Genomic DNA, 26,948 nt, shown 5'->3' with positions numbered 1-26,948 from the left:
TGCCCCTCCTGGTTCTGGAAGTTAGGATAGCCTGAACATGTGAAAGATGTTTTGGTGTCTCTATTTTAATGTGGTGTCTCATAATTATGTGAGGTTTTATGTGTTGTTGGAGGTGCGTCTCGGTCAGTTTAGCTCTGAAAATGTCGCCCTCATCAATCCGCCTAATCCTGCCTATTATGAGCGAACAAATGTTGTGCTGAAAATCTCCCCCCAGTCAGAATTCTCCCCCTTCTAATTTCCTTAATTTTGTGACTAGAGTCAAATACTTTCTGTGGCACACATCAGAGTCAAATACTTTCTACAGAACAAACTTCAGGCAACCAAAATGAATAATTAATGTATATGCGTTATATTAAACATAGAAGGAGTAAAATGTTGGCAAGCAATAAACATTTCAGAACAACTATGGCTGAATTATTATCCTTACGCTTTAAAAAGTACTAGTCGAATAAGACATGGGAGAGATGACGAATTTTGGCAAAGAGATTTATTAAAAGACCAATACCAATCAGTAGCGGATTTAGGTACGGGTGAAATGTAGGCTAAACTGACAACGGGGTGAAGAGCAGAAAAGCAAGCAAGTCGCAGCAATGAAGAACGCGAAGGTGGGGGGAGAATTCTGACGGGGAGATTTTCGGCACTATACCAGCCCTGAGGACTCTGATCCAGGGCTTTAGTCAGCATTAGCAAGCCACACTACTGCCCTGGAAAAGAGCAACGCAAAGTAGTTTACCTTGTACCACCTCACTGACCGCTACTTGACCCCAGGTAAAGAATTTTCTTGACATCTCAGAACCGAATCCTTGCCGCATATTGACCTTGTATTTTCAGCATCCTTCATAATCCTGCTGTGTACGCAAACTGGAAAAATGGAAGGCAAATGTAAAAACGAACCTTGATGGGCAGCCCTTACGAAAAAAAGATGGCTGTCAGAGTGCAGTGTAGTATGCTGCAAATACTGCATCCAAAATAACTTTTTTTTTTTACTGCAGTAAATTTGCAATGTAGCTGCAGTTAGAGTGCAGTATAACTGCAATTTTGCAATTACTGCTTCCAAAATACCACAGTCGACTGAAGTTACTGCAGTTTCAAAACTGCAATCTTTTTTTGTAAGGGAGGACATAAAGCCTTGTTAGCCCTAAAATGACATTTGAACTTACCTAGTGCAAAGAGAAAGACTAGGGTACGCATTTTTTGTTCAGCACCAACGCGTTTTCTATATTTCGTTGTCTAATTCAAGGCGTAGATTTATCCTACTAGAATATAAAAGTAAAAGTAGCCGTCAAAGTGAAAGTATACTGGGCTATCTGTTGAGGAAGAGAAAGGGCCAAATCGGCTGGGAAATCTGTTTCACTCCAGCAGGTGGCGGTTTTTCGTTGTCTTGCCCACCAAGCAAAGAGTGTTGGTATAGAGATCAATGAGAGTGTCGAATTTGTCACATACACATGGTTAGCAATGTTAATGAACAGGGAGTACAGGAGAGGGCAGAGAAAGCACCCTTGTGGGGCCCCAGTGTTGAGGATCAGTGGGGTGGAGATGTTGTTTCCTACCCTCACCACCTGGGGGCGGCCCGTCAGGAAGTCCAGGACCAAGTTGCAGAACGACAGATTTTCACCTTGTCAGCTCGGGGATCCAATCTTGCAACCTTACAGTTAACTAGTCCAACGCAATAACGACCTGCCTCTTGTTGCACTCCACAAGGAGACTGCCTGTTACGCATGCAGTAAGCCAAGGTAAGTTGCTAGCCGGCCCTTTTGCAATGTAACGTTAGCTAATGCATTGGAGTCAGAAGGACAAAAATGATAGCAACCTTTCAATTGGAAACAGGCTAAAAACAATCAAACAGCCTCATATTTATCTCATTATAGCTAGCTAATACATCCGTGTGATATCCAGACAGCTAACTTTAGCTAGCTACTACTACTGGACAGTAGAGGCTGTTAGAAACAACAACAAAAACCTGCATTCAACATTGCAAGGCGATGTAGCTAAGGTTATTTACTCACGTTTAGCGCAAGGGAATCGAAATCATCGTCAAGTATGTCCTCAAGAAGGGCATCTATATCTTCGCTGTCCGTTTTTCTGGGTGTATCGTCAGTGGTGCTGATGGTGTGAAGCGAGGAACAGTTTTAGCAAGCTAACGTTACATAGCTAACTACGTGATTTAGCTAACATGCTTGATGAAATAACAATGCATTTTAGGAAGGCAGGCGTTTGCAACTAATTAGTTGTTGACTGTTGTCATGAACAGGAGTGCTTGATTGACAGGCGTAACCTAATTTCAAGTAGGTAAAGATTGATACCGTGGAGCTAGTGATTTATGTGTAGTAATACCATAACAGATACTGGCTATCTATGATACAATGTAAACGCCTGGGCATTACCAATCACAGGAGAAAAATATCACGTTGTCGGCAGGATTCGAACCTGCGCGGGAAGATCCCAATGGATTTCTAGTCCATCGCCTTAACCACTCGGCCACGACAACTGCTGATACTATTGAAGACTGAAACCGGTAATAGCCAACATAAAATTACAAATATATCAGACACTGACTGATATTATGTTTTAGCAAAACTCAAATTTCGTTGGTAACCATTTTTTCTAGGCTGTATCACAACCGGCAGTGATTGATAGGCCCAGAGGGCAGCGCACAATTGGCCCTGCGTCATCCGGGTTTGGCAGGTGTAGGCCTTCAATGAAAATACGAATTTGTTCTTAACTGATTTGCCTAGTTAAATAATAAATAAATAAAAATAGCAATAAGGCACCTCGGGGGATTGTGGTATATCGCCAAAGGGGGATATCAAGCTGATCCTAACTGTTATAGGCCTATTTCTATTTTTCCTCGTTCATCAAAAGTGTTGGAAAACTTGTCAATAATCAATTGACTGGCTCTCTTGATGTCTATAGTATTCTCTCTGGTATGCAATCTGTTTTTTCGGCTTTGAGCCAACCTCCCCTCAGCAGCCTACACTGATATAACATTATCATAGTATTATGAAGAGAACATTGGTGAAAACTGTTAGTACAGAAATATCTGTTCAGAGCAAAGAAAAATAGTATGTTCCCTGACCAGGAATCGAACCCGGGCCGCGGCGGTGAGAGCGCCGAATCCTAACCACTAGACCACCAGGGACCAGTTGTATATCTCATGTCGACGGCCCACAATGGAAAGAACTAGGATGGTATTGCTTTCTGATTGGTCTGTGGACTTATTGTAAAGGCAACCTGCAAATGAAAAAATAATACACAAATCCTTGAGCACCACTGGAAACTTTAAAAGAGTATATATCAGCACAGAGGAACTCTCTGGGGGTCCAATTTAAAACATCCACATGCAGTATACAGTTTGTTTACATACCAAAACAAGCACACAATGAGAATAGAACACACTCACCTGTCACTCTGAGGTGAACCTGCCCCTCCTGGTTCTGCTCTCCTACAGGTGCTGCCAGGAGACACTTGTACCTCCTGCTATCAACAGCCGTTACATTGGGCAGGAAGATATCAAAAGAATGATCAGCCAAAAGTTCCACTTTACGCTCCAGGCCTGCGTACCATTGGGTGGTGCTGTTAGGTGATAGCCTCTTCATCACTAGGCCAGACACCTTATTAGAGGGCTCCTCATTGAGCTGGGAAAAAAGGGTGTGAGGTTACTTTATGCCTCTAACAGCTGGTCTTAAAGCATTTAATTTTGTACATAAATCCAAGACACTACATTTTTGTTAAATCTTACCTTTATGTAACTAGGCCAGGTAAGAACAAATTCTTATTTTCAATGATGGCCTGGGAACAGTAGGTCAACTGCCTTGTTCAGGGGCAGAACAACATATTTTTACCTTGTCAGCTCAGGGATTCAATCTTGCAACCTTTCGGTTACAAAGCCAACGCTCTCAGCACTAGGCTACCTGCCGCCCCACATTAAGTATGATGTTACGTTTTGTATGGTATATATTAATTTGTGGATGTCAGTCACCCATTTTGTATGTTAAATTACTATTCTTATTATATGTTACAAATTTGCCAAATGTATGTATGATATGTTATGAATTCTGGCTATTTTAGCTAATGTTATGTTATAAATTACAGGCATTTCTCATCTTTTTATGTGGGAGAACTTGCACAATTAGTGACTGACTAAATACTTTTTTTCCCCACTGTAAGATCTTATTTTACTGGAATACCATAATATGAAGGTGTCACACAATCTTTGACAGCCATGAGTTCATATTTATTAATGTGAAGATATAGACCAGATGCTTTGGAAAAGGAAAAGTATTTCAGAAAAAGTGTAGTATCGTCAGCCATCTGGCATATAATAATTTCTTTACCAGCTATGGAAATACCTTATACAGGACTATTATTTAAAGAATTTGCAAGAAGTTGGGTGATTAATAAAAACAGATATGGAGAGATAGGACAACCTTGCCTAATTCCTCTCTTTAACTCAAATTTAGGTGAGGTGCCATATTTCAATTGTATAGACCTGTTACCATTTGCATAGAGAGTCTTAATAGCCTTACAAAAAACATCCCCAAAGCCAAGTCTCTCATGGGAGTGGAAGAGGAACTGATGCTCTACTGTGTCAAATGCTTTATAAAAATCTGAAAAATAATATGAAGCTAATACTAGCCTGACATTGTTAGAAATATGTCTGTTCCTCATGAAGCCAGACTGTGTTTCCTCAATGATTGCATCTAGGACTTCTTTAATTATTTTTGCAAGTAGTAAGGCTAATATCTTATAGTCATTATTAAGAAGACAAATTGGTACCAGTTATCGATGAGCAGCACTTCTTTTTTAGGTGTAGATATCAGTGTTATTAACCCCTGTCTCATTAACCCCTGACTCACAATTTGGGGTGGCAGGGTAGGCTAGTGCTTAGAGCATTAGACTAATAACCAAAAGGTTGCAAGTTCAAATCCTTGAGCTGACAAGTTACGAATCTGTTTCTAGGCCTTTGTTGAAAATAAGAACTTGTTCTTAATTAAAGGGAAAATAATAATTGTAGGAGGGAAAACAATGTTCTTCCTCCTAAAATTATTATTTTACCTTTATTTAAGTAGTCAGTTAAGAACAAGTTCTTATTTTCAACAAAGGCCTAGAAACTTTGGGTTAATTGCCTGTTCAGGGGCAGAACAACAGATTCGTACCTTGTCAGCTCGAGGATTTGAACTTGCAACCTTTTGGTTACTAGTCTAACGCTCTAACCACTTGCTTAGAAAATAATAAGTAAAATTCTGACACCTGGTGATTTATTGTTCTTTAGATGTTTGATAGACTATAATCTCTTCAACTGTTTAGATTCCATATCACTGATTAACTCATTATTCAGTGAGTTAAAAAAAACATATCTGTGCATTCCTGACAGTACGTAGTGTTTAACTTATGGATAGTGTTATTTTTAGAGTGAAATTTCTCAAGGCTAAAGAAATAGGAAGTTGGCATCAGCTGAAATTGAGTGACTTGAAAAAAGAAAAAATCTGTTCGAAATTCTTTAGCAAATATAAATAAGGCCTTGCGCTTCGCATTGTTTTCGTAACCCCCTTGCATTAAGAGAAACTATAGACAAAACAAAGATTATATAAAAGTATAAACTGTAGTAGGATGAGTCAAAGACGTAGGAGCAGTGAACATAAACGATAAGGATCCGAGATCTGCACCATTTAAGTCCATTTTAAGTGAAAATAACTTATTCCATAACCTTTGAGCTAGACGTTTTCTGGCTTTAAAATTCAACTCAACTGAAAATTATGTTCAAGACCAAACCAAGGGTTCTTGTAGTAAGAGAGACTAAAAACCCTCTTTTGTGTAATCAGGAACTATTCTCAGAAATAAAATACAAAATAATAATTTAAATAAAAGGGTACCTACTATTTTAAGTGCATATTAAAACTGATCATAAAAAAATTGAATAAAAAACTGGTTTAAAAATGTTCCTAAGACCTTTTTCACTTGGAAATAAGTATTAATAACTAAATAGAACAATACCCATGTAAAGTCAGAGCAGACCTGTATGCCCTTTAAAACAGTATCTTAGTTACTGGGTACATAAAAAATAAATACTGCTTTCAGTCTTCTTTGTAAGGTTGTAAACAAAATAGGTCTTCTGGTCATACAAGAACAAACTAGAGGTCGACCGATTAGGATTTTTCAACACCGATACCGATACCGATTATTGGAGGACCAAAAAAGCAGATACCGAATAATCAGACTATTTTTTAAATGTTTTATTTGTAACAATGACAATTACAACAATACTGAATGAACACTTATTTTAACTTAATATAATACATAAATTAAATCAATGTAGCCTCAAGTAAATAATGAAACATGTTCAATTTGGTTTAAATAATGCAAAAACAAAGTGTTGGAGAAGAAAATAAAAGTGCAATATGTGCTATGTAAGAAAGCTAACGTTTCAGTTCCTTGCTCAGAACATGAGAACATATGAAAGCTGGTGGTTCCTTTTAACATGAGTCTTCAATATTCCCAGGTCAGAAGTTTTAGGTTGTAGTTATTAAAGGAATTATAGGACTATTTCCCTCTATACCATTTGTATTTCATTAACCTTTGACTATTGGATGTTCTTATAGGCACTTTAGTATTGCCAGTGTAACAGTATGGCATTCGTCCCTCTCCTTGCTCGAACCAGCAACACAACGACAACAGCCACCATCAAAGCAGCGTTACCCATGCAGAGCAAGGGGAACAACTACTAGAAGGCTCAGAGCGAGTGACGTTTGAAACGCTATTAGCGCACGCTTTCACTTCGGTTACACCAGCCTCATCTCAGGAGTTGATAGGCTTGAAGTCATAAACAGCGCAATGCACCCCCCCCCCCCCCCCACACACACACACACACACACATTAATGTTACTTACCTTACAGATCACAAAGTGAGCTAATTTCCACTACATTCATATACATTTGATTCATACACTGGCTTGTCTGGCTGGCATGTTTTCATTTTAAACAGGCATTCCCTTATCTATACTGAATTTTTTTTTGTCCTCAATTATGATTTAAAAAAATCATAGCTCTTTAGTACACCCTTGTGGTTGAATATATATCTATTATATGTCTTACGATACATTTAATAATGTTGAACTAAGAAATACCATCAAGGGATACATTACAATAAAGAACACCTTATGAAATAGCTGTGAAAACCAATCTAGCAATATTTTAGATAACATTTATATTTTTTTGCCACGTGTCAATTTACTTTCAGATTTGTTGTACACTCACATGGCAATCAGACTGAAATACAGAATTATGGTGTGTGGAATAGAGAGGAGGTGGATATTGTGTGGATGGGAGGTTCTGCCTGTCACTTGTTTTTCAACAGGTAGTTAGTTTTGGAAGGTGGACTCGAATAGGGAAACTGCAAATTCCAGGCGCTGCTGCCCTCTTTGTTCTGAGTGTTTGCAGTGCTAGTGTTTTTAGCTAATCTGTGTATCTCACATTATGTTCCCAGTATGATAGTGTTTTTGCTCTTTCTTAGCAGATAATGACAACATGACATTAACAGTAGCTGTAGATTATGTAATGAAAAGTTGGAGGGTGGTTGGTAATGGAGGACATCAGGTGGATCCATGTCTGAGTGGAGAACAGGAGCAGAGTAAATGGATCAGGGTACATAAGCAAACACACAGGTTAAATGATTATCAGGTATGTAAAAATTAATTAAAATGTTTGATTAGACATGCAATAATGTTAATGGCAGACAGAAAAGAAAGGATACCTATCTAATATTTGATGGCAGTGGGGTTATAAGGGATGGTCCCTGGAAAAGATCGAGAGATGAGTTGTGAGAGAAACTCCAGCGTGGGGTCATGACCACTGGAGTCATACACCTTAACAGTACCTACCTGGAAGTGGTGGTTACTTAACGTGACCCAGTGGTTAACCTTGAGATTGACTATTTGGAGAAACCCCTGTGCCAGTGTTGGTACTGCTGACAGAATGGTGATGCCGCCCACCACGAAGCGGCAAATGCAAATAGTTATCATCTGAGATTTTTATAATCACCTTAACGGATGGTGACCCCAGCTAGGAGCGAAAGAGAAGCAAGGTTTCCCAGTTCTCGCCTTCCTTTCATCTTTTTTCCAAGCCAAGTCATTCTCCCGGATGTCGAATCACTTGGTTCCCATGATTCTCCTCCGGTGGCCCTCCTTCTGTTTCTCCTGCGCCTTGTCCATGTTCAGTCTCACCTTGATTGATAATTTAAATAAATGCAATTATATTTCATATTATTACAACTGCATCTCTTATGTATCTCTTGGAAGGCCTGAAAATAAATTAACAGCGGACAATAATGTTGACCTGGTAAAAAAAAACACATCCTTCTCAGTCCGTGCCTGAAGGTGGTCCTTGAAGGTGTTCTGATCTGGTTCGACAACTTCCACCACATCTGGTGGAGTATCAGTGACCACAAAGTACGTTGTACAAAAATAGCAATAGAAAAACACAAAGTCAATCACACATGTTTTAGACTACAGTATAGGCAATCATTTTATATACAATTGCATTGTATACCTCAGTAAACAGCTGCAACTCCCATCCTTACAGTAGGTGATAGGGTGAGTACTCTGGAGGCCTGGAAGATGCTGTTGTGTGCAAAGATAATTACGATATAATTTAAGATATTGAAATGTCTGATTATGTACCATGGAAAAACAAAAACTAATTGTAAAAATAAACTAACACAAACCATTGCTGACAGAAAATAACCTATAACAACTCTACCTTGTTCCAGAGTTTACGACCTCGGTTACTCAAGATGACCTCAGGAGAACCATGGGTGTTTGAAGATGTCCATCATCGCCTTGGAGGTGGCCTCGCCAGTCTGGTATCATACAAAATAAAATACATTTTTGGTTCCAAGAATTACAGAAGGGAATTTAGAGTTAAGCACGTTCTCTTCATTTGCAGAGCTTAATGGTTATTGCCTCCACCCAATTGGTAAAATAATCGGTCGCCATCAGGCTAGACAGGTACTCATCTTTATGCACAAGGTGACAAATTTAAACATTGTGTTCTCTCTGATATGACATTCATTGAAATCAAAATTATTTCAGATATAATAGAATGTGATCGATAAACAAACTGTTGTTTCACTTGCCCAGCTGTCCACTTCCTTGACAATCCCATGCCAAAAGAAGTGTCTGTAGATTTTGGCAATCATGCGCTTGACTCCGAATGGCCAACATGCATCTCGGTCAGCATGGTCTCCGTCTCCTCAGTGAAAAGTACCCTCCTGTGTGGCTGGCCATCCTTCCCCCGTAGGTACATGTGATTGCCTAACAAGTTTGAAGACAAAAGTTGTTGAAATACAAAAGTCTATGTAATTTTGCACGCACAACTTACTTTCTCTGCCTCTCTCTCCCCCCACCTCTCTCTTTCACTCTCACTAGCAATGTAAAAAAGCTTAAATTATTTATTCCTATTTCACAATACTTTGTTATATAAAGACATATATGGTAAAGAAAAATAAACACTCCTCTTCTTCTAAAATTTGCTAGACTACATACGGGTCTTCTTTGATACTATCGCAGACTGCAAACAAATGTCACAAGTGCATGCCGCCACCCACTGCCCTGGTTGTATATCAGCCCAAATAATTAACAAAATACAAATAAACAAAAACAAAACCCAACATATTCCTTTATTCAGATTCAACTGCCAATGCCCATCTCACAAGCTCTGGGGCATGAGAACGAAAAGCATCTTCAAACAGTATTCTTCATAATGTTTCGGCAGTCCTGTAAACCTAATAACCGTTTTTTTGCAGGGGGACACTATTTGGCATGACAGGCTCTTTGATTTTTCATTTGTTTTCCATAAATGACGACTGTAGTGGAAGGATGAGAAGGGTGATACTCCTGACTGGCTGGCGTTCCCATGGAAGTCCTGGGGTCACTGACGATATGAAAATGTGAATCAACTAAATTAATGTTACTGTGTGAATTATATTGTCATGTTTGGATTGTTAAAGAGTTCGTAAAGAGCTATGAATGTTGATATATTTTTTTGCACTGTTCATAGTGAGCGACACAAGGGTGCGCTCCTATCATTTAAATATAGCTGATTAGATTAGAATCTTGTTGTGTTTTCCTTTCTTTGACTTCCCCGCGCCTTATGTGTACACAATTCTTCTAAATGTAATACTATTAATAAGCTTGAAATGTTTTCCTATTATTTCGCATAGGTTAATCACTGTGATGAATTATATTTACTATCTTCTGCTGTTTTATGAATAAACAGGCATGGGTAAAAACAACAACAAAAACGTTTCGATGCTCCGCATAGGCCCTTTAATTTTTCATTTGTTTTCCATGAATGATGACTGTATAGTGGAAGATTGAGAGAAGATGATATACTCGCGACTGGTGACTGGCTGGCGTGCAAAGCCCAGCATGATGACTCAATCATGATTTATTACATTGTCTGGATGGCAGACCACCTGTGGGCTATCACAAGGTTCAAACATACCTTATCTGTGGCGATCTCTAAGAAGAGGCCTTCTCATGGAAGTCCTTGGGTCACTGGACGCCAGGGGAGGTGCGAAGACAGATCAACGAAATTAATGTTACTGTGTAAATTAAATTGTCATGTTTGAATTTCTCAAGAGTTCACAAAGAGTCACGAATTTGTATATATTTTATTGTACTGTAAGTGCTATGGATATATTGTTACACGGAGTGTTATTTTGTTCGTCGGGCAGCCGATAGTTCAACGAGGGAGTGACACAATGCGCTCCTATCATTTACATTGAGTTTATTAGATTCGAATCTGGCTGTGATTTCCTGTCTTTCGTTAAAACTAGCATAGTGCAAAGAAATGTTAATTCGAGTTGTGCGTGAGTTTCTGATTGAATTTGGTTAAAAGGACAGTGAATTTGTTCATACTTTGAGAACTTGCTACCAAGCTCGTGTGTATCAGAAAAAAACATTGTGTTTTCTCTTAGAGACTATTCTGAACTGAAGACGTGTTACCACGTTGTTTTAGCCTATTGGTGATAGTCATATACTCTGTAATTCTGTAATGTATAATGTATTTCATGTACACTGTAATTGTCTGAGTGTCAATTCTTTCATCCTATTAGTTAAATAGAGTAACTGCATTCCTCGTTTTACAGAGTAATTATTTGATTGACCAAATGCTTATAATTTAGAAGGTCTATTGGTAGTTGTTATTTACACATACCGTAGCATACTCTTGGGTACCACCTTGACATCTCTGATCTGCTTGCCTCAATTAATTAATATTAGAACATTGGTTGCCAGGATTAGTTATTTGTATCAAGTCTCTTAATAATTGCATAACGGTGTAAGTTAGAAATGTTCATTATAGTCATACTGAGTCAGTGATACAATGATTCACTATCTTGCTAGATCCTCCAGAGATGCACAGGGCCTGTGGATTTTTTTTTTTTTACAGAAAACCACGGCAATAAAGGTGCTATCTAGATCCTAAAATGATTATTCCGCTGTCCCCATAGGAGAACCCTTTTTTTTCCAGGTAGAACCCTTTGGTGCCTAGGTAGAACAATGTTGTGTTCCATCCTACAGATGGTTCTACATGGAACCCAAAAGGGTTGTTACTCGATCCAAAAAGGGTTCTTTAAAGGGTGCTCCCATGGTAACTGCCGTATAACCCTTTGGAACCGCTTTTTCAACGAGTTCAACCTGTTCAGTTTACACCATTTCATGTCTACTCCAACATCTGCCTGGTATTCAAAATAAAACGACATAAACACCACCACCTTTGAACGTTTTCGTCAACCTCTGCTCAGACTTAAATAGCAGTGTCCCAAGAACCTCCTCCTGTAGTGACTGTAGCATCCTCAAACTGTCCACCTTCTTCTACCAAACTGCCTTCTCATACAAAGCAATAAATACATGAAATGGCCTCATCTGAACATGGATCAAGTCCAATCAGACGTGCGCACACTGAATTTGATCTAATAGGTAACAGTGATATTTTTAATGCAATAGAATACACACTAAAAACACATTACATTTCAATAGGTGCAATAAGTTAGTTTGATTACTTTGATTAGATTATGTGTTTGTGTCTTTTACAAGTCAAATGTACACTAGCCTACTCCACTATCGACACAGTAAATAATATTGCCTACGTGCTTTCGACAATGCGTTATCAACTCGTTATCAACAAAAAAGTACTTGGACTTATAAACACAGTAGGCCTAGATATTTCCTAACGATATCACAACTTAAATATAGCCTACTTAGTCCTCAATTGGATCAAGGACATCTTGGTCATTCTTTTCATCATCTCTAAAGAAACTATCTTGGGCAGACACTCGAAAATAAATTAATGTCTGTGTCGCTGCTGTGCTCTCAAATACCGTGCCCGTCTCTCACTCTATCTGGATTCCCTGGGAAGTCCTTACCCTAAACCATAAACTAACATTAAACTAAACCATGTTACATTTATTCTTGCCTCGTAGCCTAGTGGTTAGAGCATTGTGCCAGTAACCAAAAGGTTGCTAGATTGAATCCCTGAGCTGACAAGGTAAAAAAAAAAAATCTGTCGTTCTGCAACCTGAACAAGGCAGTTAACCCACTGTCCCTAGGCCATCATTGTTAAGAAGAATTTGTTCTTAACTGACTTGCCGAGTTAAAAATAAAAAATAAAAAAAAAATAGAGGTAGGAACATCCCAAGGATTCCGAATAACACGGACCCTCTGGGAAAGTCTATGAACTGCTCTATTCGACTGAAGGGACATCCCAAGGATACCAGATAGCAACTATGAACTCCTCTGAAAGCTGTGGACACAACTCTTATTGGTTGGGAACTGGTAACAACACAGTCTGTGATTGGCTAACAAAGTTTAGATCTGTATACAGCGAGATAAAAAACGGGAAAGACAGATATTTTTTTATTTAACCTTTATTTAACCAGGTAGGCAAGTTGAGAACAAGTTCTCATTTACAATTGCGACCTGGCCAAGATAAAAGCAAAGCAGTTCGACACATACAACAACACAGAGTTACACACGGAGTAAAACAAACATACAGTCAATAATACAGTAGAAAAATAAGTCTATATACAATGTGAGCAATTGAGGTGAGATAAGGGAGGTAAAGGCAAAAAAATGGCCATGGTGGCGAAGTAAATACAATATAGCAAGTAAAACACTGGAATGGTAGATTTGCAGTGGAAGAATGTGCAAAGTAGAGATAGAAATAATGGGGTGCAAAGGAGCAAAATAAATCAATACAGTAGGGGGAGAGGAAGTTGTTTGGGCTAAATAATAGATGTGCTACAGGTGGGTGCTGCTATGGTGACCAGCGAGCTGAGATAAGGGGGGACTTTTCCTAGCAGGGTCTTGTAGATGACCTGAAGCCAGTGGGTTTGGCGACGAGTATGAAGCGAGGGCCAGCCAACGAGAGCGTACAGGTCACAGTGTTGGGTAGTATATGGGGCTTTGGTGACAAAACGGATGGCACTGTGATAGACTGCATCCAATTTGTTGAGTTGGGTATTGGAGGCTATTTTGTAAATTACATCGGCGAAGTCGAGGATCGGTAGGATGGTCAGTTTTACAAGGGTATGTTTGGCAGCATGAGTGAAGGATGCTTTGTTGCGAAATAGGAAGCCAATTCTAGATTTAACTTTGGATTGGAGATGTTTGATGTGAGTCTGGAAGGAGAGTTTACAGTCTAACCAGACACCTAGGTATTTGTAGTTGTCCACATATTCTAAGTCAGAACCGTTCAGAGTAGTGATGTTGGACGGGCGGGCAGGTAGCGATAGGTTGAAGAGCATGCATTTAGTTTTACTTGTATTTAAGAGCAATTGGAGGCCACGGAAGGAGAGTTGAATGGCATTGAAGCCCGTCTGGAGGGTTGTTAACACAGTGTCCAAAGAAGGGCCAGAAGTATCCAGAATGGTATTGTCTGCGTAGAGGTGGATCAGAGACTCACCAGCAGCAAGAGCGACATCATTGATGCATACAGAGAAGAGAGTTGGTCCAAGAATTTAACCCTGTGGCACCCCCATAGAGACTGCCAGAGGCCCGGACAACAGGCCCTCCGATTTGACACACCGAACTCTATCAGAGAAGTCGTTGGTGAACTAGGCGAGGCAATCATTTGAGAAACCAAGGCTATCGAGTCTGCCAATGAGGATGTGGTGATTGACAGAGTCAGGTCAATGAATACAGCTGCACAGTATTGTTTCTTATTGATGGCGGTTAAGATATAGTTTAGGACCTTGAGCGTGGCTGAGGTGCACCCATGACCAGCTCTGAAACCAGATTGCATAGCGGAGAAGGTATGGTGGGATTCGAAATGGTCTGTAATCTGTTTGTTGACTTGGCTTTCGAAGACCTTAGAAAGGCAGGGTAGGATAGATATAGGTCTGTAGCAGTTTGGGTCAAGGGTGTCCCCCCCTTTGAAGAGGGGGATGACTGCAGCTGCTTTCCCATATTTGGAATCTCAGATGACACAAAAGAGAGGTTGAACAGGCTAGTAATAGGGGTTGCAACAATTTTGGCAGCTAATTTTAGAAAGAAAAGGTCCAGATTGTCTAGCCCAGCTGATTTGTAGGGGTCCAGATTTTGCAGCTCTTTCAGAACATCAGCTGACTGGATTTGGGAGAAGGAGAAATGGGGAAGGCTTGGGTGAGTTGCTGTGGGGGGTGCAGTGCTGTTGACCGGGGTAGGGGTAGCCAGGTGGAAAGCATGGCCAGCCGTAGAAAAAGGCTTATTGAAATTCTCAATTATAGTGGATTTATCGGTAGTGACAGTGTTCTTATTCTCCATGGACTTTACAGTGTCCCAGAACTTTTTTGAGTTTGTGTTGCAGGAAGCAAATTTCTTCTTGAAAAAGCTAGCCTTGGCTTTTCTAACTGCCTGTGTATATGTTTGATGCTAATGCAGAACGCCATAGGATGGGATTTTACCCCATTTTCTCCCCAATTTCGTGGTATCCAATCTTTTTTTAGTAGCTACTATCTTGTCTCATCGCTACAACTCCCGTACGGGCTCGGGAGAGACGAAGGTTGAAAGTCATGCATCCTCCGATACACAACCCAACCAAGCCGCACTGCTTCTTAACACAGTGCGCATCCAACCCAGAAGCCAGCCGCACCAATGTGTCGGAGGAAACACCGTGCACCTGGCAACCTTGATTAGCGCGCACTACGCCCAGCCCGCCACAGGAGTCGCTGGTGCTCGATGAGACAAGGATATCCCTACCGGCCAACCCCTCCCTAACCCGGACGACGCTACGCCAATTGTGCGTCGCCCCACGGACCTCCCGGTCGTGGCCGGTTACGACAGAGCCTGGGCGCGAACCCAGAGTCTCTGGTGGCACAGCTGGCGCTGCAGTACAGCGCCCTTAACCATTGCGCCACCCGGGAGGCGCCATAGGATGTTTTTGTGTTGGTTAAGGGCAGTCAGGTCTGGAGAGAACCAAGGGCTATATCTGTTCCTTGTTCTAAATTTCTTGAATGGGGCATGCTTATTTAAGATAGTGAGGAAGGCATTTAAAAAAGATAACCAGGCATCCTCTACTGACGGGATGAGATCAATATCCTTCCAGGATACCCCGGCCAGGTCAATTAGAAAGGCCTGCTCGCTGAAGTGTTTCAGGGAGCGTTTGACAGTGATGAGTAGAGGTCGTTTGACCGCTGACCCATTACGGATGCAGGCAATGAGGCAGTGAAAGACAGATTACCTATAGATTGGCCATCATCTTTTCTAGGCTATTAGCGATAACAGAGATACACTATATATACAGTGGGGCAAAACAAGTATTTAGTCAGCCACCAATTGTGCAAGTTCTCCCACTTAAAAAGATGAGAGAGGCCTGTAATTTTCATCATAGGTACACTTCAACTATGACGGACAAAATGAGAAAACAAAATCCAGAAAATCACATTGTAGGAGTTTTAATGAATTTATTTGCAAATTATGGTGGAAAATAAGTATAGAAAAGATTATGTCCAATCTATAGTGCAAATCAATCCCAGAACAACAGCAAAGGACCCTGTGAAGATGCTGGAGGAAACAGGTACAAAAGTATCTATATCCACAGTAAAACAAATCCCATGTCGACATAACCTGAAAGGCCGCTCAGCAAGGAAGAAGCTACCGCTCAAAAACCGCCATAAAAAAGCCAGACTACGGTTTGCAACTGCACATGGGGACAAAGACGGTACTTTTTGGAGAAATGTCCTCTGGTCTGATGAAACAAAAATAGAACTGTTTGGCCATAATGACCATCGTTATGTTTGTAGGAAAAAGGGGGAGGCTTGCAAGCATCATGTTGTGGGGGTGCTTTGCTGCAGGAGGGACTGATACACTTCATCATGAGGAAGGACAATTATGTGGATATATTGAAGCAACATCTTAAGACATCAGTCAGGAAATTAAAGCTTGGTCGCAAATGGGTCTTCCAAATGGACAATAACCCCAAGCATACTTCCAAAGTTGTGGCAAAATGGCTTAAGGACAACAAAGTCAAGGTATTGGAGTGGCCATCACAAAGCTCTAACCTATAGAAAATGTGTAGGCAGAACTGAAAAAGCGTGTGCGAACAAGGAGGCCTTACACACCTGACTCAGTTACACCAGCTCTGTCAGGAGGAATGGGCCAAAATTCACCCAACTTATTGTGGGAAGCTTGTGCAAGGCTACACAAAAACGTTTGAAGTTAAGTAAAAAAATGTAAAGGCAATGCTGCCAAATACTAATTGATTGTATGTAAACGTCTGACCCAGTGGGAATGTGATGAAAGAAATAAAAGCTTAAATAAATCATTCTCTATACTGTTATTGACATTTCACATTCTTAAAATAAAGTGGTGATCCTAACTGACCTATAACAGGGAATTTTTACGAGGATTAAATGTCAGAATTGAGAAAAACTAAGTTTAAAGGTATTTGGTTAAGGTGTATGTAAACTTCTGACTTCAACTGTAGCTAGGCAGGCTAACGTTAGTTAGCTAATTAATATGCTAGCTATAATACAGTAGGCGTATATTAATAATTATATACACTACAGTTCAAAAGTTTGGGGTCACTTAGAAACGTCCTTGTTTTTGAAAGAAAAGCAAAACATTTTGTCCATTAAAATAACACAAAATTGATCAGAAATACAGTTTATACATTGTTAATGTTGTAAGTGACTATTGTAACTGTAAACAGCTGATTAAAAATAAAAATGAATATCTACATAGGCATACAGAGGCCCATTATCAGCAACCATCACTCCTGTGTTCCAATGGCACGTTGTGTTAGCTAATATAAGTTTATAATTTTAAAAGGCTAATTGATCATTAGAAAACCCTTTTGCAATTATGTTAGCACAGCTGAAAACTGTTGTCCTGATTAAAGAAGCAATTAAACTGGCCTTCTTTAGACTAGTTGAGTATTTGGAGCGTTAGCATTTGTGGGTTTGATTATAGGCTCAAAATGGCCATAAACAAAGAACTTTCTTCTGAAACACGTCAGTCTATTCTTGTTGTGAGAAATGAAGACTATTCCATGCAAGAAATTGCCAAGAAACGGAGGATCTCGTTCAACACTATGCACTACTCCCTTCACAGAACAGCGCAAACAGGTGTGAACTTGATCCCATAGGATGACATTCTGGGTGTGATCGTCCCAGGTGCGCGTGCACTCTGCACGTCTGCAAATGACTAAAAACAAGGCATGTGCTTCGTCACAGTGGGTGTAGATAGAATTGCACCCTGCACACACACACCTGAGACGATCACACCAGAATATGTAATTATATGGGATCACATTGACCTTGGCTGTCCCGTCATAATTTCTTACTGAAGCCGAAGTGCCCGTTCACACCCACTGTGACGAAGCACAAGCATTATTTTAGTCCTTTGCTTTCGTCACTCTACGGGAATCCCCAGTGTCACTTCCATTTTAGCCTATTGTAACGACCCTGGGTTTATAAAGGCAGATATCGACTCTGCCGCTTGAGCATGCTTTTGCGGAACAGTCGATAGCGCGCCGAACCTCGTGCTAGAAGGTCGAGGGTTCTGTTATGGGTGTATAAACTGATTGACTTCTGTTCTGGATCGTCTTCATTGCTGTAGTTCTACAAATATGTTTTTTCAACTCGTCTGCATTCTAGGTATGTTGTCACTTATTTTAAACAATGAGACTGATCTCAAACTGTGCAGGCTCACCTAAAATTATGATTTACTTTACTTGTCAATAGAGTCTGTGGACCTTTTTTATAGATACTTTCTCAATGTAGAAATAACCTTTTGACGAACAAAACAGGTTTTTTTCTGGTTAGCCATTATATTGTTACATTTCCATAAATTCTATTGTGTTAATTGATTTAAATCAGGTGTGCAAACTCTGGAACAGCTGAGGGATCCTGAGGAGTGGTTTGAGAACTGATTTAGACCACAGTTCTCATTTGATGCAAGGTGTCTGTGTAACAGTATAACTTTAGACCGTTCCCTCGCCCATACCCAGGCGCGAACTCTGCACACATCAACAACAGTCACCCACGAAGCCTCGTTTACCCATCGCTCCACAAAAGCCGCGGCCCTTGCAGAGCAAGGGGGAACTACTACTTCAAGGTCTCAGAGCAAGTGACGTCACCGATTGAAACGCTATTTAGCGCGCACCGCTAACAAAGCTAACCATTTCACATCCGTTACATCTGTCACAAGACACCTTCACTGGCCATATTTTTATTTATTTATTTTCTTCCCAATTTCGTGGTATCTAATTGGTAGTAGTCTTGTCTCATCGCTGCAACTCCCGTACGGACTCGGGAGAGGCGAAGGTCGAGAGCCATGCGTCACCCGAAACACAACCCAACCAAGCCGGCGGTTGCACAAAAAGAGATCTGAGCAAACCACACCCCAAAATATTTAAATGAGCTGCCGCCCCTACAGAGAGGAAGAGGCAAAGCGAGAGGTTTCACTCGCCAAAATCTGTCCAAAATAAACCCAATGCCCAACGACTCCCATTGTTAGGGTGGAAACATGAGCGTCTCGCCATTATTAACAGATATCTGTTATCACTAAAAGAGCAAAAACACTTTTTGTGAACTGCAAAGAACCATTGAAGGGCTCAAAGGGTTATTTGTCATTATGGTTCCACACAGAACCATCACCCAGTTTCTTAGTGTGTGATTTTGGTAGTTCGAGTAATTGGGCTGTGTCAGATTAGGTTACATCTCACGCGCGCGTTGGTAGGCAAATTCATAAAAAAATACATCCCGAAAATAGTTCACGCATGCTGAAAAGGGGATATCAACAGCCGCCTAGTCATACCTAATTTAGGACATGCCGTTTGCATTGTAATGTAGCTAATCTCATTCTCAGACACTTCCGCCCAAATGCGCGAAGAGTCTGGTGGACCAACGCGTCAAATTTGGCCTTCATTAGCCAATACAGAAATATTGTGATAAACTCCTGACACAGGCATCGGTTTAGTTGGCTTAATCCACCAACCAATCATCTCCTACAACACCTTCCCCCTAACCCTCCATGTACACGTCTTGTGCGCACCACAAGTTCCTGCCAGGTGTAATGATACTGATGGTTTGTATGGTTGTTGCTACTTTTTATTTTATTTATCTGTTATTTTACCAGGTAAGTTGACTGAGAACACGTTCTCATTTGCAGCAACAACCTGGGGAATAGTTACAGGGGAGAGGAGGGGGATGAATGACACAATTGTAAACTGGGGATTATTAGGTGGCCGTGATGATTTGAGTGCCAGATTGGGAATTTAGCCAGGACACCGGGGTTAACACCCCTACTCTTACGATAAGTGCCATGGGATCTTTAATGACCTCAGAGAGTCAGGACACCCATTTAACGTCCCATCCGAAAGACAGCACCCAACACAGGGCAGTGTCCCCAATCACTGCCCTGGGGCATTGGGATATTTTTTTAGACCAGAGGAAAGAGTGCCTCCTACTGGCCCTCCAACACCACTTCCAGCAGCATCTGGTCTCCCATCCAGGAACTGACCAAGACCAACCCAGCTTAGCTTCAGAAGCAAGCCAGCAGTGGTATGCAGGGTGGTATGCTGCTGGCCAGTATGAGTTGTTGACAACTGTAGCATTTTAACTATGCCTAACCCCAACTCTTTTCCTAACCTTAACCCCATTCTCCTAACCCGCTATGTTAATTATCTTAACCTGCCACGTTAGTTATCCTAACCTGCTATCTAGACAAACCTTCAGTTTGTGATTTGCAAAAATTCAATGATGACAACTACTTTACTCAGTAAAGTCACTCCCTCTATTCCACATCATATAACTCAGTCAAGCAGTAAAATCAGAATTTAAAAAACGACAAAACAACACTTTATGCAACAGCGCTGTGAAGAGACACAGGCACACAAACAGCATTCACAAACACATGCTAACACGGGCACTCTACACACACATCAGAATATTGTTATTTTGCTGTATTATGGATTTTGTATTGTAGATGTATTATGGTAGAGTAGTGTGTTGTATGTATTTGTGATTGGACCCCAGGAAGAGTAGCTGCTGCCTTGGCAGCCCCTAATGTGGATCCAGAATAAATCCAAATAGACTATAGTGACCACCTCCGTTAAGCTGACACTGCCTAGTATGCTGCATAATACAGTGGCTTTAGGTCGACATGATCCTTTCTTGGGGTGAGGTGGATTCCCATCCCTCATGTCCTTTTTCTTTATTCACTTTTCAGTCTCCGTATTCTCAGTCTCAGTGTGCGCAGCCTCAGTAGGGGAGAAGCTGGTTTCCTACACATGTCAAGAGGGTACAAACACACTTGAAGCACCATTTGGAGCAGTGGATCCCCAATGTGATCAGAGCTGGACCACTGGCAAAAAGGTAATCTATTTTCTACAGTATATAGTCATGACAAGTAGATACAATGTGATAAAGATATCTTTTATTAGAGCCATTTTTTTTCACATATCACCATTGACAGTACGAAAATTGCTGCACTCACTACTGTAATTCACTCTAGATAACAGCGTCTGCTAAATGACGCATGTTATGGCAGGGGCCATGTCAATTGAGACATGACATGTGATAGATTATTTATTCACTACAGCCCATTGCCTACTATGAAAATGGCAAAGGTGAATGCAGTTTTTCATGCGAAGAAGTGATCTCTGGCAAAGTCATCCTCCGTGAATGTCCCAATGTCACATTAATTATTGGTTGCACCACCAAGGTAGGTCAACTCATACAATTCACCTTCCTCTTCTCTGTTACTGCCTACCAAATGTCAACCTAGTAAACATTTCTAAATATTTCCACCTTTCTCTTTCACAGGATGGGGTATATGAAGAGACCAGGCTGCACTTCTCAGGTGTGGTTGCTCCTGATGTTATTGGTGTATAACACAACATACCATTGATGTTCATATAAAGGATTGTTGTCATCATATTGCTCATGTCACTCTTTTTGCTCCATCAGCGATAAGCAGACCAGCTGTCTCTATGACAACCACTAACACTGCAAACAATCATATCGCACATTATGGTAATGTATATATATTTTTTAAGATAATGAATTATGTGGTATTCTGGGTTCGAGCCCAGGCTCTGTCACATTCGGCCGCGACCGGGAGGCCCATGGGGCAATGCACAATTGGCCCAGCGTCGTCCGGGTTAGGGAGGGTTTGGCCAGCAGGGATATCCTTGTCTCATCGCGCACTAGCGTCTCCTGTGATGGGCCGGGCGCAGTGCACACTGACCAGGTCGCCAGGTGTACGGTGTTTCCTCCAACACTTTGGTGCGGCTGGCTTCCGGGTTGGATTTGCATTGTGTCAAGAAGCAGTGCGGCTACGTTGGGTTGTGTTTCGGAGGACACATGGCTCTTGACCTTCGCCTCTCCCGAGTCCGTACGGGAGTTGTAGCGATGAGACAAGACTGTAACTACTACCAATTGGATACCACGAAATTGGGGAGAAAAAAATACATTAAAAATAAGGAGAGCATGTCACACCACAGACACAAGTGAATGATGTATGTGCTCTACAATAACGATTGCTGGTCGAAGAACCACACTTAGATGATTCGTTGAGAGCCATGAGACAAAGAATACAAACTTTTTATTGCAAAGATACACCCCCTTAGTCTACATGACAAACAACAGATGTGTGGAATGGGTCACAAGGTTAGGATTCGTGTAAATTATTAGTATCTGCTGTAAAGACTGTTCTCATTGTGTAGTAACCAGGGTCTGGCCCCCAAAACAAGACACAATACAGTTCTAAGAGACCCCTATTCTGTTGCATAAAACAACCATTTGATGCAATAACAGTTTTATAACAATCTTGTAATTTCGTTCTCACAAGAGTCACTCTACAAATTATCAAAAACCCAAACGGGTCTATAATAGATTAAAAGACTAAATGTGTTACAACTTCCCACGGTCTACCCTTATTAATAGTGAGCGTACAACTTTCAAACAATATCCCCTACTCTTCCCAACACCGAATCATCTAAATTCTGATGAGCACGATAAAATTAGGATATTTTTCTATAAAAATAAAATACAGTTACTTTACGAGTAAAGTAGGAAGCCCAGGTTGCAATAGGCAAAAATATATTGTGTCATGTAAGGAGTGTAGATATTTGGCCTGGCGAAGCGGTTTTATGGGCTGACTGAATGGGAGCTGATATTTGAGTTTTTCACTCTGCTGGTCTTGGCAGATTAGCAGTCCTCATTGTCCAAGACAGAATCAAGACTGAGTAAAAATGTATCCGACACCGAGACAATCAATACAGATGTAGGATCTTAATTGTATCACTTTTTTCTTTGCAGAGGATTTGCATGTACAGCTTGTAATTCCCACTTTTAAAATGTCAACTTCATTTTCCCTAACAAAACATGTATAAACCCCTACAGAAAAGGTCAATTTAATTATAATCCACATTTATAATCCACATAGTTCAAATTCCCTGCTGTAGCAAACTGGCTCAAATTTAAGATCCTAAGGTCCAGACCAGACTCAAGTTCTGTTCCAAACACAAAAACCGAATATACAAAACACAGTGGGATATGAAGTGGACAATACCAGGTGGGAGAACGACACACTTCTTTTGAGTTTAAAATAAAGACAAATTGTAGGAGGAGACCCTCCCACAGTTCAGAATCATTAGCATATTTAAGCAATAATGCCTGAGGGTTGTCTAGGGCAAGAAAGTTGTCTCCACTTCTCTGGTAAGGTTTCCTTCGATTTCAGTGCCTTATACCATTAGCCATTATTTTATCATATTGCTCATATTATTTATTTTCTCCTTTTTATAGGGATAAGTGTCAGCAACCAAGCTTTGCCTCTGAAAACTGCCAGCACTGCCTCTACAAATGTTCAACATGCTCATTATGGTTAAGTATAGAGTTTTATTTTATTCGTTACACCAGTGGTCTCCCAACAGGTCGATCGCCAAACAATTCTTAAAGTACATGCAATTTTCACGTGTTCCACGGCAAACTGTTATAAACAAATCTCACAAGTATCAGACACTGCAAACTCCCAGCTACTTACTATCTAACAAATGCAACATTGACATTATCCAACACCTGGTTATCCACTATTGTCTTAAAAGCCAAACCTAACACAATATATGCCTATTACCTTAGCCCCAGTCTGTCTATTTGGTGCTCGAGTTTGTCTATCGTGTGTAGTCAGTGGATGTGATACAGATATACTTTCCCCAAAACCTTCTCAATGAAATTAACTGCAAAGTAGGCTTACCTGGCAGACTAGTCTATACCATGAGTAAGTACAGTGCATTCGGAAAGTATTCAGATGCCTTGACTTTTAAGGCTGTAAAGTATTATTTATTTTTTATTCTAAAATGTATTCAATATTATTTTCCCCTCATCAATCTACATACAATACCTCATAATGACAAAGCGAAAACAGGTTTTTGGAAATGTTTGCTAAAAATAAAAAAATAAACCGATACCTTATTTACGCAAGTATCCCTTTCCTATGAGACCCGTTTCCATTGATAATCCTTGATGTTTCTACAAATTGAAGGTCCCCAGGAACACAGTGGCCTTCATCATTCTTAAATGGAAGAAGTTTGGAGAGCCTTCCAGAAGGACAACCATCTCTGCAGCACTCTACCAACCAGGCCTTTGATGGTAGAGTGGCTGAGGAGTGGCTTCCGTCTAGTAGAAGGCATATGACTGCCCCCTTGGAGTTTGCCAAAAGACACCTAAAGACTCTCAGACCATGAGAATCAAGATTCTCTGGTCTGATGAAACCAAGATGTAACTCTTTGGCCTGAATGCCAACCGTCACGTCTGGAGGAAACCTGGCACCATCCCTACGGTGAAGCATGGTGATTGCATCATCAGCAGCAAGGACTGGGAGACTAGTCAGGATCGAGGGAGAGATGAACGGAGAAAAGTACAGAGATCCTTGATGAAAACCTGCTCCAGAGAGCTCAGGACCTCAGACTGGGGCAAAGGTTCACCTTCCAACAAGATAACAACCCTAAGCACACAGCCAAGACAACGCAAGAGTGACTTCGAGACAAGTCTCTGAATGTCCTGATTTGAACATCTCTTGCGAGACCTGAAAATAGCGTCGTGCCCCATCCAACCTGACAGAGCTTGAGAGAATCTGCAGAGAAGAATGGGAGAAACTCCCCAAATACAGACGTGCCAAGCTTGAAGTGTCATACCCAAGAAGACTTGATGCTGTAATCGCTGCCAAAGGTACTTCAACAAATGACTGAGCAAAGGGTCTGAATACTCATGTAAATGTGATATTTCTGTTTTTTATTTTTAATACATTTGTTAACATTTCTAAAAACCTGATTTTGCTTTGTCATTATGGGGTATTGTGTGTAGATTGATGAGGAAAAAATATTAAATCAATTTTAGAATAAGGCTGTAACAAAATGTGGAAAAACTAAAGGGGTCTGAATACCTTGTGAATGCACTGTATATCATTTGTATCTAATGTGTTATTTGCCAACTTTACCATTAAATGAGCAGCAGCAGTACTGAACTATTGATTGACCAGCACATTAGATGGCACATTCCTCACTTGCTAGATGCACAATTAAAGAGCCAGATGTGCAATAAAATGGGGAATTACACTCAACAACAAAAAGTTTGTTTTCTACATGACTTTAAAAATCATGATCTTCTGATGTAAGGTAATCATTGACATGGAATCAGAACATCCAATTGTATTGTTTCTCTATGAATAATTGTAATTTTGTGAGTGAAAAAGCAAAACAAATCTAAAACCAGGAGGGGGTAGGGTGAAGAAATCACACATTTTGTAGGGCCCCCCTTAGAGTTGTTTATTAACCATTATTTTACCATGTATATTGACAGAAAAACAGTGCACTACTTTCTCTTGTACACTAAGGACCTGGGGAAGAGTTGCAGGGTAGAGGAAAAGAATGTGCCTATTTTTGAAAGCTAGAAAAAATGAGAAGCTCATGACTTGTTTTATTTTCCAGAAAGTTTGGAGACTCATGCTTTTTACATTTGGGGATAGATTGATAGCACAAACATGTGGAACTGTTACATAAATATAAGTGGAATGCAACAATGTGACTATCAGTTTTACAACCATCTACTGTATTGTGTATCATGAATCAGCTCCACTCCAATATCTCATAAATTCTTGATGTTCTTCACATGGATATATTAAAATGAGATGTTTTTAAATACCATACAAGAAGCCTGTTTGGAAAAACGTTGTACTGTCATAATAATAATAATAACTTAAGTGCTTTTCATACACTATGCTCAAATCGCAATGTTACCTTATTTGCGGGTGTACTTCCTCTCTTGAAGCATCTCCAGTTCCATTTCCCATTCATTTATTGACAAATGTTATGCTCTGTTTATATTTCAGGATTAATGATATTCTCGGTCCTGTCACCTCTGGTTATTGTGATCAGCGTGATCATCAGCCGTTACTGCAGATCTCGTCCAAATAAAGGTGAGGAGGCTTCATCCATGGTGTTGTAATCCCCCCAAAGGACCTAGATGACATCTATCCTGCCAATGAAGAATACTGAATCAGGCATTATCTTAAAATTGAGCCAGTAGGATTATTGACAGGTAATCCTTTCGGGACTGCTGCTCTACCTCTCAAAAGGGAAAGAAAATGAGCTTTTAGACCATGTAGGTTTTTAGTTTCATTGCAGACAAATTAAAATGATGTAGTTCTGTGAAGCACTCAATGTTGTACACTTTCCTGCATTCTCTTTAAATTCCAATACTCGAATAACCCCCTAAACTTGTTTACCAGTGATGCAGGAGACGTTGGCAGTCTTTTCACCTAAGACAGGAAGGAGAAGATAGATCTTTTTTTGTGAAAATGTGTTCTTGCTGCTAACATTTGAAACTGCTCTGCATCACAATGCTGGGACATACAGCTAGTGTTGTAGTATTAATGTAGTAACAAGTATTCCCAATCTATTTATTGCTGACAGATGTATAAGTGTAAAATGAGGAAGGTATGGTATTTCTAGGTATTTTTGCCAACAGTACAGTAATTGTTACACTGTACGTTGCCATTTCTCTCTTACATATTTGTGAAAAAACTGTTCATATGACAGTTAGCTACAGTAGATGGTAGCGATGCCAAGCAGTAACAAAAAGCACTCAATGTTCATCAGTTCACCTTGGGCTTGGAAGTGATTAAATGAACCAGCAATTGAAATCCAAATGCTATTGAGTAAGGTACTCAACCTGTGGGACCAGTGTCTATGGCAAGACTTGAAAATGGCTGTCTAGCCATGATCAACAACCAACTTGACAGAGCTTGAAGAATTTTAAAAAGAATAATGTGCAAATATTGTACAATCCAGGCGTGCAAAGCTCCTAAGAGACTTACCCTGAAATCGCTGCCAGAGGTGAAGCTAACATATACTTATGTAAATGAGATATATCTGTATTTCATTTATTTATTCTAAAAACAGGTTTTACA

The 26,948-nt window shown here is 40.3% G+C and overlaps 1 long non-coding RNA gene and 2 other non-coding genes across 4 annotated transcripts; 1 reads left to right on the top strand and 2 right to left on the bottom strand.

Annotated features, from left to right (window-relative positions):
• Positions 1-536: 536 nt before the first annotated feature.
• Positions 537-11,444, top strand: LOC109901977 (uncharacterized). 2 transcript variants are annotated; one of them, XR_002256806.2, is made up of 5 exons: positions 537-768; positions 8,765-8,857; positions 8,941-9,023; positions 9,135-9,294; positions 9,800-11,444. It is a non-coding gene; the product is annotated as an uncharacterized LOC109901977 (long non-coding RNA). The 2 variants fall into 2 exon arrangements; XR_002256805.2 differs by having other exon boundaries at positions 538-768; positions 9,135-9,290.
• Positions 2,407-2,488, bottom strand: trnas-aga (transfer RNA serine (anticodon AGA)). Its single transcript has one exon. It is a non-coding gene; the product is annotated as a tRNA-Ser (tRNA).
• trnae-cuc (transfer RNA glutamic acid (anticodon CUC)) lies at positions 3,068-3,139 on the bottom strand. Its single transcript has one exon. It is a non-coding gene; the product is annotated as a tRNA-Glu (tRNA).
• Positions 11,445-26,948: the final 15,504 nt, after the last annotated feature.

Source organism: Oncorhynchus kisutch, linkage group LG13, assembly GCF_002021735.2.
Source record: "Oncorhynchus kisutch isolate 150728-3 linkage group LG13, Okis_V2, whole genome shotgun sequence".
In the NCBI taxonomy this organism is placed as follows: Eukaryota; Metazoa; Chordata; class Actinopteri; order Salmoniformes; family Salmonidae; genus Oncorhynchus; species Oncorhynchus kisutch.
Note: the sequence above shows the minus strand (reverse complement) of the source record. Positions and strands in the feature narration are given on the sequence as shown.